Here is an 18,229-nt window from a genome sequence, read left to right as displayed (position 1 = left end):
ACCTCTTCCATAAAGAGCTAATGCAAAATAAAAACAAAGAATTAGGTTTCAGCAAGACCTTCACCTTTCACATTCATTTCATGTAATCATGTATGGGATAATCAGTCTGTGTGCTGTGTCTAGGTGGGAATGATCTTATCACTTAGGCAAAATGTATTCCTGTTCTACCCTTCTTTCTTTGCCGCTGTGCTTAAATAGTTGAAACTGGCTTTGGGCCTTGGATGAGTCTCTTGCTATAGTTATTCAATCCAAGGTTTAGATTGTTCAGTTGATTTTCTCTATTCAAGTGAAATTAATTTGTCAGAATCGTGCAATTCTGCCTGAGAAAAGAGGGGATGGATGAAATTACAAGCTCTTGAGACAAGGGCGCTAATTTAGGTCACTTTACAAGAGTTCATTTCCATGGGTTTAATGAAAGGATTCTTGAAGGATAGAAAACTCATTCCCACACCTGCCCAAAGAAAGAAGATAGTATTTAAAAGAGGGCATCTACCTCTCAGCTTGGATAAATTAGAATTGACACAAACCTTCTTTGGAAACGTGATCTAATCTTTTGCAAAAGATAGAGACATATCCCGCTGACTGGCAAGGTTTATATCGCCCACTCTAAGACTTCTCCATTCTATCTTTGAGTTTGTCTGAAATAGGCTTATTGACATTTTAAAAGCAATATGGGGCAGTGGAAAGAACCCTGAACTTGGAGTAAGAGGACCTAAATTACTTGTGACTTTAGGCAAATCATTTAACCTCTCTTGGGATTTAGTTTCCTAATCTGGACAATGAGAAGCTTTTACTAAAAGACTTACAAGGTCCCCTTGGCTCTAGATCTCTGTTCCTGTGAGCTTATGGCAGGAGAAATGAGAGAGGAAAATGATCATTTAGATATTAGAATCTTAAAGCTTGTCTTCTTCCAAAACCACAGAGTTAGCTGCAGAGCTAGATTCTCTCCATACCCTTTAACTCAAAATCTCCCACTCTTTACTATACCATGATGCTTCTTTCAGAACTTCTAGGTATCACAGGAGTCTTTTTTTGGGGAAATTAAGAATTAAACATAAAAAATTGGCTGTTGTTAATAGATACCCTGTTTGTGGTTTCAGGATCTCGCACTTCCATGTAGCCTTTTTCATAAAAGCACCAGCACTTTCATCAATTAACCAACATGTACAAATTGGGCATTATATAGGACTTTTATTAAAAAATCCTACTCTGATACACCATTGTGGTATAGGGATAATCCTGGGTTATGAGTACTATGCCACTATAACTCAAACTTTAGAAGTCTGAAATTGATCTGGAAAAGTTTCATGGACAGTCTCTGCATCAATGGATATGTATTCCATTCCATTCATACTCCATAATTTGTCTGACCATTCCTCAATTGATGGGCACCTACCTTATTTCCAGTCCTTCACTACAACAAAGTGTTCTATTATAAATGTTGTTATATCTATGGGTCTTTTCACCCAGGGAAATTCTTGTTACTCATGACTTATGATTTCTCTCATTCTATATTTATACTAATTGGCCATTGTTACACCTAGTATGTGTTTAGAAACAGCCATGGAGGCCAGTAGCAACAAATCAAAAGGGGCCTAGGGAATCGAATGAGTCTAACTGCCTTGTTGGGGCAGCTAGGTGGCCTAGTCGTCATTCTGATCTGTGTCTTGCCACTGGACCCAGGTGGCTCCAGAGGAGAAAGTGAGGCTGGTGACCTTGCACAGGCCTCCCTCCCTCAAATCCAATTCATTTGCAAGCCATGCATCATCTTCCTGATGTCATGGTCCTCTTCAAGAATGAAGGACAAACAACAACAAGAAGGTGGCCTAATGGATAGAGTGTGGGGCTTGGAAGCAGGAAGACCAATCTTCCTGAGTTCAAATCCAGTCTCAGATACTTACTAGATGTGTGATTTTGGGCAAGCCACTTCACCCTGTTTGCCTCAGTTTCCTCATCTGTAAAATGAGCTGGAGAAGGAAATGGCAAACCACTCCAGTGTCTTTGCCAAGAAAGTCCCAAACAGGGTCATGAAGAGTCAGGTAGAACTGAAATGACTGAACGACAACAACTGTCCTGTTCCTCAGAGCTTTCGTCAATTTCCTATTCCACCTCTCAGTCAAGATCCTAATATGGATCAGACTTTTACCTTAGGAACCTAACACCATTGTAAGTTGGCTTTTATTTGATTGATAAACTCATATGTAATATAGTTATATAGTCAAATACCAGTCAGTTACATTTATCACTATGATCTAACATGGTCATATTAACTGAATATAATATAATTACAAAGAGCATTATCCTGTTTTTCTGCTGCCTTCACTCATTTTTAGCTAGATGCACCTAAATGGTGCAGTGGATAAAATGCTGGGCCTGGAGTCAGAAAGACTCATCTTCCTGAGTTCAAATCTGACCTCAAACACTTACCTCTGTGACCCTGGGCAAGTCACTTAACCTCTGCCTCCCTCAGTTTACTCCATTGTAAAATGGAGATAGTAATAGCACATACCTTGCAAGGTGGTCATGAGGAATAAATGAGATATTTGTAAACCATGTAGCACAGTGCCTGGCAAATAGTAGGCTCTTAACAAATATTTATTTCCTTCTTTCCTATTTTTAGTACCCTTTTGGAGACTTTTGCAAAATTAGTTTCTGAGTCTCTAGTCATTCTCGCTTAGTGCACTTTTATTCCCTCTTCTTTTACAAGTCTTCTTTCTCCTTGGAGTTGTAAGCAAAAGCCAATCTGCACCACGATCCCTGGATTCTTACATTATGATAACATTCCAGTGCCTTGCCCACAATTCATGCAACTATCTTCTTGATCCTACAGAATCACAGTGAAGAGAAAGGTAAGGACATTGATAGGCTGGAAGCCTCCACCCCATATCACTTAACTCCTTGTCATTTTCTGTTTTAGACATCTCATTTCTGGTACCAGTTTGTCTCAGTGCATCAATACTCTATTTATATTTCTGATATTGAAAGTTATAGGTAGACTCTCCTGAAATCCTCTAATTGTTTATTAGTGGCTCAAAGATAAAGTGATACCTAGCTAGCTAGATATTCTTGATAGATAGATAGAAGGGTAGATAGGAAGATATAGACCCAGTGATGTCAAACCCAAATAGAAAGGGATCCCTAGAGACCATATATTGACTTAGGAAATAACTCATTAACATTATTATTTATATATTTTCTGTTTTTCTGTTAAACATTTCCCAATCACATTTTAATGACTGGGCCTGGATTCATAGCTTGTAACTGTCTAAGAGTTTGTCATATATGGTACTGACCATTCACATGTTGATATCACTGATTTTTTATCTAAAAGTTGTCCCAACAATAAGGATAAAACAAGTATACTACTCACATATTCTTGGAAAAGCCATGAAACTTTTAGGTGGTTGAAAATCTTACATGGCATTATTGAAAGATTATATCTCATGTGGCATCATACAATGGGCACCCTTAAATCTGAGCTGATTGTTTATCAGATAATCCTCAGGTGAAATTACTCTGAAACTAACCCAGACTCCACAGCCTGCCTATCTCTGGATGTGCATACACTTCCAAATTGGCTTGACTTCAGGAATGACTTGTGTCCAAAAAACTTTGCCAGGCCACTGGGGAGCTAATTTCATATGGTCTTCCTGGGGGCTGGGGCAACAACATATCATTTCTTTCAAATGCACTTGATCTCCTTGTTGATATAGTTCATGCTGTGCTTGTGGAATATTCTTACTAAGCAAACAAGAATATTAAGCTGAGTGAATTTTAGGCATTAGGCCCTGGCCTGTCAAATACTTAACCAACCCAATCAACCAACATTTATTACTATGTGTCAGGCACTGTGCTAAGAGCTGGGAATGCAAAGAAAATGCAAAACCAGTTCATTCCCTTAAGGAGCTCATATTCCAATGGAAGAGACAACATGGATAGATAGGTAGATAGATAGATAGATAGATAGATAGATAGATAGATAGATAGATGATAGACAGATAGATAGATGTAGATTAGTAGATATAGATATGTAGATCAGTACATACAAGATAAATATAGATTAGCTGGAAGGAAGTCTTAGAGGGGAAGACACAGCTATGGATACCAGAAAGGGCTTCCTCAAAGGCACTTGAGTGTAGAGTTGTAATGGAAGTCAGGGAATTGAAGAGTCATAGACTTGGAGAGTATTCCAGGCATTAGGGATAACCTTTTGCACTGGCAAAGACATGGAGATGGGAAATGAAGCATTGTGTTTGAAGAAAATCATGTAGGCCAGGAGGGCTGGACCATAGAATTGTGTGGAAGGAGTAATGTCTGAAAAGACAGAAAACAAAGAAAGGAGTCCAGTTGTGAAGAGCTTTAAATGCCAAGTAGAAGCATTTATATTTGATACAGAGGTAACAAATAGGGAACGAATGGAATTTATTGAGTTAAGGGGAAAGAGGGAGAAAATGACTTAATAGTATTCTCCCACTACTTAAATTATTTGACTTACCATTCTTGAAGAAAAGGCCAGAGGTGAATAGAAAATTTGACTTTCAAATACAAGACTCAAGTGGAACATGAAGAGGTAAACAGGAAAGAGAAATCATAAGAGACTTATTAAGGTTGAACTGTTTACATTTCTGCATGGAAAGATGATATTTATAACTCATGAGACCCTTGTCAGTATTAGGGTAGTTGGAGGGAAAAATTATATGTATGTAGAGAGATAGATAGATAGATAGATAGAGGGCACAAGTTGAGTTGAAGATTAAGGGGTCATATCTGGAGAATAAAATTAAGGGATGAGAGAGGATTATATTAGGAGAAAAAGAAAGGGAGAGGTAGAACGGGGTAAATTATCTCACAAAAAACAGAAAAGAAAAGGCTCTTACAGTGGAGGGAAATGGGGGAAGGTGAGAGGGAATGAATGAATCTTATTCTCATAGGATTTGGCTTAAGGAGGGAATAACACACACATTCAATTGGGTAAGCAAATCTGTCTTACCCTACAAGAAAATGGGGGGGAAGGGGACAAGAGAGCAGGAGGATGATAGAGAGGAGGGCATATTGGGAAATAGGGTAATCAGAAGCAAATACTTCTGAGGAGGGACAGGGTCAAAAGAAAGGGTAGAATAAATGGGGGGTGCAGGATAGGATTAAGGGAAATAGAGTTAGTTTTTCACAACATGTCTACTAAGGAAGTGTTTTGCATAGTTGCACATGTATAAACTATATTGAGTTGCTTGCCTTTTCAATGAGGGTGGGTGGGGAGGGAGGAAGGGAGAAAATTTGGAACCCAAAGTTTTAAAAACACATTAAAAAATGTTTTCATATGCAACTGGTAAATAAGAAATACAGGAAATGGAATACAGAAGTCTATCCTGCCCTACAGGAAAATAGAAGGGGAAGGGCATAAGAGAAGGGGGGGAGAGATAGAAGAGAGGGCAGACTAGGGGAAGAGCTATTCAGAATGCATGCCATCTTGGGGCAGGGGAGGGGTGAGATGGGGTGAAAATTTGGAACTCAAAATCTCATGGAAGTAAATGTTGTAAACTAAAAATAAATAAATTTATATTAAAATTTTTAAAAAATTATTTGACTTACAATTACAGCAATCTAGGTACCAAATAAACATTTAGCATCTCAAATCTACTTAGTTTATCAATTGATCAACAAACCAGCACTAAGAACAGAAAAAAGAGGATTAAATATGGAACTATGAATTTCTTTTATGTACAGTTTGACATTACTTTGAATTTATCTCAAACCATTCCCTTCTGCCAAAGCCCATTTAAAAATTAATATTATTCCTAAGATGTTACATAGCTGTGAATCATGGAAAACTATGATCTTAGAAGAATTAAAATTGCTGGGAGCCCAAGGGGAATTAGACAGATGCCAAATGTGTTCAGGAGGCTGTGGTATATTACTTTTCGCCACTCTTATTTTTCTGTTTGTCTATTTTTCATTCATTCATTCATTCGTTTATTCATTCATCAATGAGCTTAAGTGCCCCACCCCTGGAAAGAGCATTTCCATATATAAGATGAACTAAAAAAGAAGATTCTGTATGAAACTAGGAATACTGCTTGCTTTTAAAAAATTATAATAAATTCCATTAGATTGTAAGCTCCTTGGGGACAGAGGCTGTATTTTGTCTCTTTTTATATTCCTAGCACTTAGCACCATGTGTGACTTATAGTAGGGACTTAATAAATGTCTATTGTTACTTTGAAAACTATCCTACTTGTCTACACGTTGTCTGAAATTCTTTCTATTCTCTGTGCATTTAAAAATGTTAAAATGGACCTCTTTTTATGGCATTACTCTTGCTACTTCTTCCCTCTCAATACTCCTCATTAAAAACCTAGAGAATTAAAAAAAAATAACAAATAAGCATAGTAAATCCAAATGAATTTATACAGAGATCATGTCCAAAAATCAATCTTTTTCTGCCCCTTGTCAGGTGCCTGTTCTCTATCAGAAGATGGGTAACATGCTTCATCAGAGAGGACATGATGGTGGTCATCTATTCAGCTGGCTTGTTGTTGTTTTAAACACTGTTGTGGTCCTCGTATAAACTGTTCTCCTGGTTTTGGCTGTGGTATGTTTCTAACGTAGTTGGGGATGAATTGATCAAGATAACCCCAAATCAACTGGTTTCCTCCCATCACAGAATATAAGATGAGTAAAGTGAAGCCCACAATGACGTGTCCAAACTCATACGAGTAGTAAGCATCAGAGGTGGAATACAAACCTAGGTCCTTGATTTCAGGGCTCTTTCCTCTTTACTAACCTTTTCTGTTTGAGCCTGCAAACATAGCACTATAAACTTGGGCATCAGGCCCAAGGAAGGCCCCAGAATAGAGAACAAGAAGTCACTTGTATAAATTATTCTGAGGATGGTTGGACTGCGTATCCCTAGAAATGTCAGCTCTTCCCTGTCTCAGATACCATAGTGTCTGAAGTCTGGCTTTTTGTTGGGTCAGATAATTCTCCAGGGAATTATCTTTTAGAAAGCAAATACCTGGGAAGGGAAAACTCAAAACACTAGCCCCTTATGGTGATTAAGTTCTCAGATGCTTTCTGCCAAGGACAGGAGAGTCTGGAACAATATTTGGCTACCCTGGCAAAAGAGTGGAGAGGGAGAAAGGGAATAGAGGAGCATAAGAGAAAGGGAAAAGCCTCAAAAGAAGGTGGTGAGTGAAGTGGGAAAGGAATAAAAAAAAAAGAAGAGCGGCTGGTGACAGTCTATCTATCTTTCCCTACTTTACGGTTTTGCCTTGGACTGGCCCTGACCCTGAAAGAGTCAAGTTACAGGGAACTACAAATGTCAGCTAGTGGAAAGAGCATTAGGTTCTAGTCTGAGCCCTGACGCTAACTAGCCTGTTTGACCTTGGGCAGCTTTACCTCCTATTGGTCCCACTTTTGGCATTTATAAACAGAGAGTTGGTCTAAATAATCTCCAAGGTCTCTTTTAGCTCTGGCATTCTGATTCTCTGATTCTATAACATAGAAAGTTGGCACTTTTTTCTAGGTTTCAGATGGGTCAGTATAAATTGTCAGGAGATGTACTGTGTTCACTAGATCAATTGTGGCACTAGGGTCATTGAGGCAATTATGTCCTCCCTCCCCCATATGTAGAAATAATTTACTTTGTCTTCAGGGGGAGGAAAACAACCAAAATCAAACTAAACTTAGTTTTAGGGAGGATTGTTCAGGCCTTTTGTATCTATTCCTTCTTCTCCTAGCTATCTTCTTTTTGACCATTTTGCTTCTCATCAGCACCTCAATTGAGGAGGCCAGATAGTTCGAGGTAGAGGAAAAGAAATGAATCTCAGTTAATTTTGTTTTGGGGCATTTTGTGAGTTGGAATGAAAAAAGAATTTTAAATCAATGATTAAATTAAGTTTGGAATTTATAATCATAAGTATTTCTACTCATCCAAACTTTTACTGTCTCATACCATCCCTGATAATTGATCATTGCCTTTCCCCTACCTGAAATCTTTAATGAATTTTTTTTTCTTTCAAGGCACAGATAACTTTTTTTTTTTAATATGAGAGAACTTGGCATTTGTACTAGCCCCTGAGAAACATGAAGTGTTTGAATAATTTTAATTTCATTCACTGCATACTGTAATGTTATTTAAATAACTATTATTTGGTACTCCTAAATCATGGGAGCGTAGCACAGGGGAAAGAAAACTATACTGGGAATAAGGCCGTTAGGCCCAGGACTTTAGATCTAAATATCATCCAGTCCAACCTCTTCATTTTATTTCTTTTTTTAAAAAAAATTTCCATTTAAGCTTTTTTCAATTAGTAAGCATTTATTTTCTCTCTCTAAACCATTGGACAAACAAAAGAAAAACAAAAATATTATAAAAATATGCATAATCAAGCAAAATAAATTCCCACATTGGTCATGTATAAAAATGTATGTCTTATTCTTCTTAAATGTATTGCTTCTCTATCAGTTGGTCTTTTGGAATTGTGGTCCTCCTCGGCATCCCTTGCCCTTGGAACCCCTCTCTCTCTCACTAACTGGATAGAGGTTGAGCATTGGAGAGCTCTCTTAGATCCTCTTTCATTTAAGGAGGACACTCGGAATTTACGTCATCATTTTACCACCCATCTGATCTCCTGGATTTCATCATCTCCAGAAACTCTGCATTCTGCAAGTTGAATTCAGCCGTGTAAGTCACACCTCCTCAGATTGTCTCATACCCTAGCTGCAGGACTTCATCAAGCCTTACCATTCCGGAGCCCCCCAACTTTAGCTGCTTTTTATGTAGTCTTCCCCCATTAGATTGTGAATTCCTTGAGGGCAGAGATTTTCTTATGCTTTTCTTTGTATGCCCTTGGCTCAGTACAGTGCCTGACACACTGAAAGCATCTAATAAATGTTTATTGAATCCGACTCTGGTCAGTCGTCGCATTGATCAGAGTTCTTAAGTCTTTCCAAATTGTTTCTTTATAATCTTGTTGTTATTATATACAGTGTCTGGCACACAGTAGGTACTTAATAAATGTTTATTGATATTGACTAATTGGTTATAAAATTTATTAGAGTTCTTAAATCTTTCAAAGTTGTTTGTCTTTATGATACAGTTATATATTTTTCTTCTGGTTCTGCTCATTTCACTGCGCAAAATTCATAGGGATCTTTCCAGGTTCTCTGAACTTGTTCCTTTGATTATTTCTTTTTTATTAATTTATTTTAATTTATCAACAATCACTTCCATAAGCTTTAGAGTTTTAAAATTTTCTCCCCCTCCCTCTCCCCCTCCCTCCTAGGGTGTTGTACAATCTGATATAGGTTATACATATACATTCCTATTAAGCATATTTTCACATTACCGATGTTGTAAGGAAGAATTAGAACCAATAGGAGGAACCACATAATACACAATACATTCGAATTGGAGGAAATGATACATGAATGGGGAGCTTAAAGGAGGGTTTAGAAGTGGGCAAGATTAGATGAAATCTCACTTAGAAGAGCCGTGCATTCCAGGGGCAGCATCCAACATTCCAGCGTGAGGAGAATAAGGAAGGTGAGGATGTGGCTCTTTCCACAAGAGCAATTTTGGGACCTCCTTTCTAGTCCTGTCTCTGCTAAGGTGTGTGATGTGGGGCACTGAAAGCCACACAGCTCTCAGCTGTCTTTGGATGGGGTTGCTGGTGTTTCCTTCTGAATAGGAAAGTGTTTTTCACAACAGTAGGTTAGTCAAAATGTGTTTGCTGTCATTACTTGGACGTTGCCTCAACACTACCTGCCCACCTGATGGTCGGAGCTTTTTCCTGCCGACTTCAGTTTCATCTCTGCTCCTTCTGTTAAGTCTGCCTTGTTTTCACTCTCCACACTCAGGCTCTGACCCAGATTCCTAATTTGCCTCTGGTCCTCTTATGTAGTATCACTTCTAAGAATTATTTACTCAATAAGACTCATTGCCTACCTTCTATTTAAATTTGGGCAGAGCTAACTTTTAGTGATTAATCAAACCTAAATTCAACTCTTATTATTTCCTTTTGTCCTTTCTCCTTGCCTCAAGCCTTGTGGGTCTGAGTAAGCTTGTCAGGCTATTTAGTTCTTTGAGACAATTATTAATGACATCCAATCATTCTTTATTATTATTTTTATTAGATTATTGTTATTATTATTATTATAATAAGTTTATTATTCTTCCATTTGTCTTTCCCTCTTCTTTTCTTTCTCATCTGCCTCTTCTTTTCTTCTTCTCCTTCTCCCTCATTTACTTTACTGTGGCTTATGAACTCAGGTCAGATTTCCTATTAGCTTCTGCAGGCCTTGCTAATGTGGTGTTCAGGCCGAAAAAAGATTTCTGTCCAATGCTACTACTATATCATTGCTGTGATACTACTAAGGGTGGTGAAGCCAGGGACACATTTCATGGATGGAAAAACCCGAGAAACATTGATGTGTTAATCGGTGCTTAAAGAAACAGAGACAAATCTATATTTACCTTATTCTCAAGGAATCTGTGATCTAAAGGAGGAGGGAAAGGCCTAAAATGCAAGATAAAAAGGGGAGGACATTTTTTTTAAAGTTACTTACAAATAGTATATAACTACTTGCATCCACATGAAGCCATAACTAGGGTGAGGCAGTCAGTGCTTTTACCCAAGGAAGAAAATGTAGAGAGTACTTTTTTCATGTTTTTCAGGGTTCTTCTTCCTCTGATTTTCTTGACTCTGGAAGTGGACAGCATGCTTCTTTTATTTTTTTGAATTTAAAATTTTATTGATATCTTTTATTTTAACATCACCTCCATTTCTTAATATATCTTTTCTCCCTCCTTCTCATAGTCATCCCTTATAACAACAAATGAAAAAGAGGAAAAAACAGTTAAGCAAAATTAATAATATTCAATGGCCTTATATGTAGTGTTCCACACCCACAGTTGACCATTTTTGAAAAGAACGGAGGGAGATATATTTTCATATTTCTTCTTTGGACCTAAGCTTGATCATTAAAATAATCCAGGGTAATATGAACTAGCTGAATTTACTATGTTAATTTAGGAAGAGTACTAAGTACTTTTTTTCTTAGTACTAGAAGTACTAAGAAGCATTAGAAGAGATCTTAATAAATCTGGCTTTTCAATTAAAGGAGACATAAGTAATGGAACCTGGAACCAGGTATAGTGGAAAGACCTAAGTTCAAATTCTAGTATTGCCAAGTTCTACCTGCATGACTTTGGTAAGCAAATCACTTAATTTCTCCAGGCCTCAGTTTCCTTATCTTACAGATTTGCAGGATGAAGTTGGCCTCTGAGATTCATTCCATCTCTAAATCTACGATCCTTTCCATCTCATAATTAAATGCAGGATCTTCAAAATGTTAGGCATAGCAACAATGCTGGGAAAGGTCTGACAAAGTGAAGAAACCTGGAGCCAGAAGTTTTTAACAGCTGGCTGTGGGGAGGGAGATTTTTCTTCTCAACACACTTTTAAATTTAATCTGCTTTGTTACCATTTCCCCCATCACATTCTTAAGTCTCAGCAATCAACAAAACAATACATCAAGCCCAGATCTGTAGCAGATTTCAGAAACATAAATGCTCACACTGAAAATTTAACAATCTGCTTTGAAAGTCAGTACAGGCTTACTTCAATACACCCTAGCCCAGAGCTGACTTTAAAAAAATCACAAAGTTCACTCACTATCCTAAGATGTTCATTTGACTCTAGGTAGCCCTCAGTAGGTCTAATTACCTGATTCTTCCCACTTTGGGTTTTGGAGAATCCAAGCAAGCTTTTGTCCTGATACTTTCATTCCCTACTCATTTTATATTTAAAACATAACCCCTTTCCTTCCATTAATATTGACATTTACCTTAAACCTGGGACCTGAATCAAAGTTTTATTTACATGCAATATTATGTATCTTAGCATCTCTCTCTATGATTGATGCAGTGCTTTGCAAATAGCAAGCATTTGCTGAATGATAAATAAATAAATGAATCTCAGATGCCTCCCCACGAGTACAAAATCACAACTACATTTTTAAATGGGAGATAATTTAGACAACTAAAGTTCTCGGTATGGTGTGCACACACTCAGGTACTAGCAAGCATAATTCATATAATCCTTATTTGCATTTCTTGCTCAAAGTCCTGGCTATTATTGGTATTTAAAACCCAGATTGTTTTTTTTTTAAATATTGGGCTTAGTTTGCTTTATTTGACAAACCTTTTTCTCTGCTGGGTTTCACAATAGGGCATGATATGATCCTTGACCATTTCCACATAAAGGATGAGGCTTCACATAGGCTTAAGATCCTATTGCTTTATGAAGTGCAGGTAGTTTATATTCATCTTCTTGCCTTTGTCTGTAGGAGTCTAGAATGCGGATCTAATATGATCTAAATTACCCCTCAAAATCCCCATGAGGGCAAGGAAGGATAAAAAACCACAACAACAGTTACAACGATTCAAACTGATTTTTATTGGTACAAGCACTCCCTCCAAAAAGACAGATTGTAACTCCTCTGCCATGTTTTAGTAGACAGACTTTATGAGTTCCTGCGACCAAAATATTCATTACCTGATGGCCACCCTTCTGGTGTTAAGCCTTTCTGGTCCTCCCATGTCAGACACAGAGTTTTATAACCAGGTTTGTACTTGGAGCCTTTCCAGATTGGTAAAAATAATGTTGTAGTGGAAAGAGCCTTAGACTTGGTGTTAGAAGAATGGGCTTGAATACTGATTCTTCTAATTAATACCTGTATGACTTTGGACTTGCCAGTTCACTTCTCTGGAACTCAGTTATCTCATCTGTAAAATGACCAGATTGTATTAAATTAAGGATTCTTAACCTTATTTGTTACATGGACTCCTTTGAATCTCTGGTAAGCCTATGGACTCTTTCTAAAAATAATATTTTTAATGCATAAAATACTAAAATTACAAAGTAAAGCAATTATATTATAATACAATCATTAATTTTTTTTTAAAGTTCAAAGATCCCTGGTTAAGAACCTTCATACTAGATATTCTTTAAAGTCCCTTCCACCTTGCTCTTTGCCAGCAAGAGAACTTGTCCTCTGAGAACTTGTGGTTACCTCCACCTGTCATGAAGCTTCAGAATAGGACCTGAGGAGAGGAATAATGATACCATTAATAATAATAGTTATTAAGTGTAACCTAGGCTCCTCTGGGCATGCCCAGTTCTGACACAGAGCCCCTCTTGAGAGGGCCCTTTTGAGCATCCCAATCTGCCTAACAGAGAAACCTGGCTTATTTAGTGATCAGACATGAGAAACAATATGACATCAATTAACAAATATTTATTAAGCACCAGCTATGTGCTGGGCACTGGGTTAGGTACTGGGGATACAAAGTATAAAGAATAAAATAATCCCTCCTTGAAATAAGCTTATATTCTAATGGGATAATAGCTGATAAAGATTCAGTAAGTTGATTAGATTCAGTAAGACTTGGATTCAAAACCTGCCTGCCCCATATATGTACTCCCTGTGTGACTATGGGCAAAATGCTTAACCCCTCAGTATACCTAAGAGCCTAAGTTATAGGGGAGTTACACGAACATCAGTAGAAGAGCTGCCCCACAGAGTCCTCCATGCTGATGAAATCACAGATCCGAACCATTCTTTAACTACATGGAATCATTGCATCATAAAATCATAGGTTTCAAGCTGGAGGGGACTTAGAGACCATAAAGCCCAGCTCTGCCATTTTACAGATCAGGAAACTAAGGCCCTGAGAGGGGAAGTGACTTGAACCCAAGCCTTCTGATTCCAGATGCGGCCTCCTTTCCATTGTACTACAAAGCCTCTCTATTTTGAAAAGGAAAAAAAAAAACAAGTTTGAGCTGAGAAGGCAGCTGTAATCTCTTATACATTTGGAGAGGTAGGATTAAAGAAACAGTTTTGGGTGATGGATTCACTCTTAAAGAAAACCTGCTTCTGTAAGAAGGAAGCCAAGAACTGATCCTGACATTGCAAGTTCAAAAACCAAAACAGTCCAGGGAGACTTGAACTGATTTCAGTTGACTGGAGTAATGATCATATCAGAGATATAACTAGGGTGGACATCGAGTGCTTTCATCCAGGACAGAAAATTTAGAGGGCACCAACAGTTTCTTCTTTGGCAAGTGTTTCTTCCACTATCACCCTGCTCCTGGTAGTGGTAACATTCTTTTAGCTGTGTTACTATCTATTCTTTAGCAGGGTGAAAACTTTGGGAATGTTGTCCTAAGGTACACTTTCTTCCCCTAAGCTGTACACTCAAGAGAGCATTCTCTTCCATGATATTTGCTCCTCGTAAAAATGTATCCAGTTTCCTTTTACCCAGAGATCCTACTATTAGGTGTATACTCCAAGGAGATCAATGATAGCATGAAGGGACTCATATACATCCCAACATTCATAGCAGCATTTTTTGTGGTACTAAAGAATTGTAAACAAAGTAAATGCCTAAGATTGGGAATGGTTAAACAAATTAAGGGATGAGAATATAATGGCTTAATTACTGCATTGTAAGGATTTCTGAATATGAGAGAAGCATGGAAAGACATATGAACTGACATAGTTTAAAGTAAACAGAGCCAGGAAAACAATAAATACAATGACTACAACAATGTAAATGGAAAGGAAAAAAAACCCCTAAAAACATGAAGTTTGTGTAATTATAAAGACCACACTTGACCCTAGAGAAAAGCTGAGAAAATGTACCTCTTTCCCTTCTTTGCAAAGGTGGGAGATAATGGATATGCAATATTGCATACACATTCAAAAATGGCTGATTTGAAAGTTGATTTTGCTGAACTACTTTTTCTGTCTTTCTTTTTAAGTCTTTGTTACAAGGAATGGTTCCTTGGAAAGGGGAGGGAAAATATGTAACTAAGTGGCACAGTGGACAGAGTGATAGAACTGCAGTAAGAAAGACCTGAGTTCAAATTTGACCTCAGATACTGCAGGTCACTTAACCTCTGTCTGCCTCAGTTTCCTCATCTGTAAAATGAAGATAACAACTGCACCTACACATCAAGGTATTGTGGAGACCAAATGAGATAGAGTGCTTTATAAACCTTAAAGCATAATGTAAATTCTAGCTATTAGATATTTGCTCAAATATATTTTAAAATGGTGTTACAAACACAAAAGGTGTCAAAAAAATAAAAATATGATAAAAGTAAATACATCTGATTATAGTTCTAGACTACATTTACCTCAACTCAACTGACATACTTATATAACACTTTAAAGTTAGAATCTGTCTTATGCCAACCTGTACAAATTACTTTCATTACCATTTTACAGATGAGAAAACAGAGACACAAAGAAGTCTGATGACTCAAAATAACTTCTGGGCATAGAAGGTGGCATTTGAACTCAGACCTCCTAACCCCTACAGCCACCACACAACATTACCTCCTTGTTAGGGAATCTGTAGGAAAGATAGAGTCACAGACTGGCACTGCCTGGCATGCGTCATGTATTGGCTCCTTTAGGAAGGCATTTGATTACAAAGCAGATTTGGAGGTCTCGAAGGCTGGCAGGACATGGAATGAAGCTGTCACAATGGCAGTGAGGAAAATAAAAGCTTCTGCCAAAGTGAAGACTGAAGTAGGGAGGGTCAAGTTCTAAGCAAAGAGATACCTAGCTATGATGACCCAGAGCACATGCATTAAAACAACAACAACAACAACAACAGCAACAACAACAACAACCACAACAACACCACAAAACAATCCTTTGATGTGGCTGGAAGGAAATTTCTGTAAAATGACTTCCAGTGGAGAAGAGTTTTCTACCACTACTTGAATCTCCCTCTCTGCCCCTACTTCCCTGCAACCCAAACTAATAGGCAAAAGCTGCATCAGACATGCCCTGGGGTTCTGACTTGGGCCTGAAAAACACAGTTACCATCTTGGGAGGTAGCGCTAGGAGCACTGAGAAGACTAGAGCCACTTGGAACATCTCTCTTGTAAATTCCTTTGCCTCCACAAGAAACGATAGATGTTTCCTTGGAATGCATGTATTTCCTAGAATAATATAATAATAATTTAATAAATTAAATTTAGTAATTTAATTATTCCTAGAATAACTTAATAATAGCTAACATTTATGGAGCACTCTGAGGTCTTCAAAGTGCTTTCCACACTTTATCTTGTGAGAGGCAGGTGGTATAATAAAAAGACCACTAGCTCTGGATCTGAAGACTTAGTTTCAAATCCTTCTCTGATGCTTTCAATCTGTGTGACCTCGGGCAAGTCACTTGACTTCTTCAAGCCTCAGTTTCCTCATCTGTATTGGCTCTTTTTCCCCTAGAAGCCTATTCATGTAAACTCTGTGATGTATATATATCTAATGCCCATTGATCCCACTCTCTTCTGAATCCCCTCTGGTTCTTACAGTCAGTATCACACAATTATACACTTTACCAGTATTACTGCATTTCAGCCTTCAAGTCTTCTGTCTTCAACTGGAATCCCATCTCCTTAAGCACAGAAAGTGTACCTGATGTTGCTTGTAGATCCTTCAGTGTACTCAGTGCAGACTGAGCACGTATAAAGAGAAGTGATCAATTAATTATAGATGTGAGAAGCATGACAGTACGCAAATGATCCATACAACCATTGGATTGTCACTAACACTGTTACTCAGAGGAGATGTTTCTGGTAGTGACTGCTGTCAATGGAGTGGCTGAAGAATAACCCACTCTTTCCTATGCCTGTGAACATGTTCTCTCCTTGGTGATTGTGGCTAGATGACATAACTAAGAAAAATTATTCGGGTATGTGTATGGGGGGGGCGGGATTGAGGTGGTGTTACAGAACAGAGGCATGGAAGACAGAATAATATGGGAGGAATGGGAAAATGATGGCCTGTCCTCAACTGTTTTTGGCTTTCCCCAAACAACACCACAATCGCGTCCCCATTAAAGAATGTCCTAGTGAGAGAGGAAGTTACCTGAGCAGGCTACTGTAAGCCTCTGGGCTTCAGTTTCCTTTTTTGTAAAATGAGGGGGATGAAAAAGATGACCTTTAAAGTCCCTTCCTGATCTAACTTTGCAATCTTTTTTTTTTTTTAGTTTGTAACCTTTAAAACTACATGGTAAAAAAATAGACTTCCATCATGTGTTTTGTTTTTAGGCAATTGGGGTTAAGTGACTTGCCCAGGGTCACACAGCTAGTAAGTGTCAAGTGTTTGGTCTGAGGCCAGATTTGAACTCAGGTACTCCTGACTTCAGGGCCGGTGCTTTATCCACTGTGCCACCTAGATGCCCTGAGGGATAATCTTAATTATAGTCAGAAGAGTCCTAATCATATCTTTGATGAAATTATTTCATTATTAGTACTCTTCTAAAAGCATCATATAAAAGGAAAACAAGATCTCTCTCTCTCTCTCTCTCTCTCTCTCTCTCTCTCTCTCTCTCTCTCTCTCTCTCTCTCTCCTGTATTTGTAATAGTTAAGAATGAAAAAACCTTCCATATTTCCTACAATTGGAAAATGGATAAGTGAGTTATAGTACATATTGTATATAATAGAACATAATGATGCCTTAAAAAAGAAAAACAAACTTGACTCCTATAGAACATTATGGTAGAATAGTGGAGAAAGAGAGAGAGAGAGAGAGAGAGAGAGAGAGAGAGAGAGAGAGAGAGAGAGAGAGAGAGAGAGAGAGAGAGAGAGGGAGAGAGAGAGACTCTTGCAGTATCCAAATTTGCATACTGAGTCAGATGCATACTAACAGTATGATCCTGGGCAAGTCACTTAACCACTCTCAGCCTGTTTCCTCATCTGTAAAACAGGGATAATAACAGGATGTTGTAAAGATCAAATTAGGGAAAGAGATTTGCAAACCTAAAAGCATTAGACAGATGTTAGCTATTATCATACAAGCAAATATGGAAAAATCTGTGACATGATTCTGAGTGAAATAAGTATAACTAGAACTCTATATATACACTGAAAACAGTTACATTGAAAACAAACAGGAAGGAAGGAGGGAGAGAGAAAGGAAGGAAGGGAGAAGAAAGAAAACAGAGCCCAAAGTGACACAACTTCAGAGGAGGAACACAGAAAAAGAGGCATTCTCTTTGCTTATTTGTAGTTTGTTATCTTGTTTATGCTGTGGTAGAGACCACAAGTTTGAGGGCAAGATGATGCTCCTTCTTTTGCATGCTCATTACACTGTTTTTGAAAATTATATATATAGGATCTGTGGTTGTGTGATTCCCTTAGAGAATCT

The 18,229-nt window shown here is 37.9% G+C and overlaps 1 long non-coding RNA gene across 1 annotated transcript in view; it reads left to right on the top strand.

The window, feature by feature from the left end:
- LOC144457144 (uncharacterized) overlaps nt 1–18,229 on the top strand; it is a 336,988-nt gene that overhangs the window by 96,606 nt on the left and 222,153 nt on the right. The window lies entirely within an intron of this gene.

Source organism: Phascolarctos cinereus, unplaced genomic scaffold (assembly GCF_003287225.1).
Source record: "Phascolarctos cinereus isolate Bilbo 61053 unplaced genomic scaffold, phaCin_HiC Scaffold_1;HRSCAF=81, whole genome shotgun sequence".
Lineage (NCBI taxonomy): Eukaryota > Metazoa > Chordata > Mammalia > Diprotodontia > Phascolarctidae > Phascolarctos > Phascolarctos cinereus.
This window is presented reverse-complemented; position numbering and strand designations above follow the sequence as displayed.